Source organism: Octodon degus, unplaced genomic scaffold (genome assembly GCF_000260255.1).
Source record: "Octodon degus isolate 3935 unplaced genomic scaffold, OctDeg1.0 scaffold00109, whole genome shotgun sequence".
Lineage (NCBI taxonomy): Eukaryota > Metazoa > Chordata > Mammalia > Rodentia > Octodontidae > Octodon > Octodon degus.
In genome coordinates this window covers 3,563,227-3,564,716 of record NW_004524685.1, presented here as the reverse complement: position 1 = coordinate 3,564,716, position 1,490 = coordinate 3,563,227, and positions in this window count along the sequence as shown.

Here is a 1,490-nt window from a genome sequence, read left to right as displayed (position 1 = left end):
GCAGTCTCCCCAGTCCCTCCCAGCCTCTCCTCTCACTTCTGTCACTGGAGGACCATGTGGTCCCTGTCTGTGCCAAGTGGATGCCGCACCCCTGATACTTTTCAGCCAGGCTAACACGCCCACACAAACCCATAAAATCAAGCTGCAAATGCAAGCAGATGTTCAAGTCTTTCAGCTCTGCCTCACCTCCCATTTGATCCTCTCCCAACTGTGCTCTCTCTCACCAATCTAGATCTGAGCTTGGCTTTCTTTGTATTTACCTACACCCTAGATTTGTACTCTTACTAAATTTGCTTATAGATATTTTCTTCTGGGTTTCCCTGAGTGTTTCTGACTTAGTTTGAATTTTCCACTGTTGTATTTCTTATCTCAGACATATTGGGAAAAATAATTTTTTCCCCTCAGTCTTGCTTGATTAGGTCTGAATCTCAACCCGGGATGGGCTTTGATTCTCAAAATGTCATCGGGTTGACTTAAATGAAATATGGGAAGGGCCCATTTTAAACCAAATAGTTTATGAATGTTCTCTTTGCCCTCAGCAAGGGTCTCGGGAGGATGAATTATCAGTAATCATATGCTGGAATTTACACCTCAGCCCACACCAGATTGCCAATGCTTAACCTTGAACATTTAGTTCTATATTCCTGCCTAGCTCCTTTATTTCTTTGTTTATGAATGTATTTGTCTCCTCCCTGATTACAAACTCCTAGGAGATCAAGAATTATTTCCAACCCACTACTATTATGGACTACTGGACTATATTGGAATATTTTGCTGAATTTACGTTCCTACAATGTTTAAATCACAATGAAATATCCTCTGACAAAACTAACCAAAAAAGGGGATACAAATGAATGACCATTTTGTATCTGTATACTCAAAATAGTTAGGATAGATATACAGCTGCATTCTCTTAATTCAATGAATAGAGAGATTTGATCTAATAGTGTCTGTGGACATGATATCATGTCTGCATTTTGTACAATGAATAATCACTGAGACAACAATATGAAATGCATTAATTATTGAAACTGTGCTAGTAATTGGTTTTGAAACTGTCTCATTGCTATTTGTTTCTCAATAAAATTATTTTTTAAAAAAAATTCATTTCCATTCCTAACTATGGTTTCCTTTCCTTACCATTCCAAGATCTGTACAAATTGTTTGGTCTTCTATGCAACACATTGTTTCCTTATGCTACTTTTAAATAATATCAAAACTCCAGTTCTTGCCTCTTTGTACAAATTTCATCCCAAATGAATTAACCACCACCACTAAAAGTGACGTGAAATACACTACAGTGTTTGATCACGGGAACAAAGGAATGGTTCTTGTCTTTTTTCCCTATGCTTTTTCCTTGGTTTCTTAGAGACCCTTGAAAAAATGTTACTGGCAAAAATTTTTTCTCATCACTTGCAGATATTATTATGGTGTCATTTCAATTTAACCAGCAGGCCTCAGGTGGTTTTTTTTTTTTTTTTTGGCGGAAC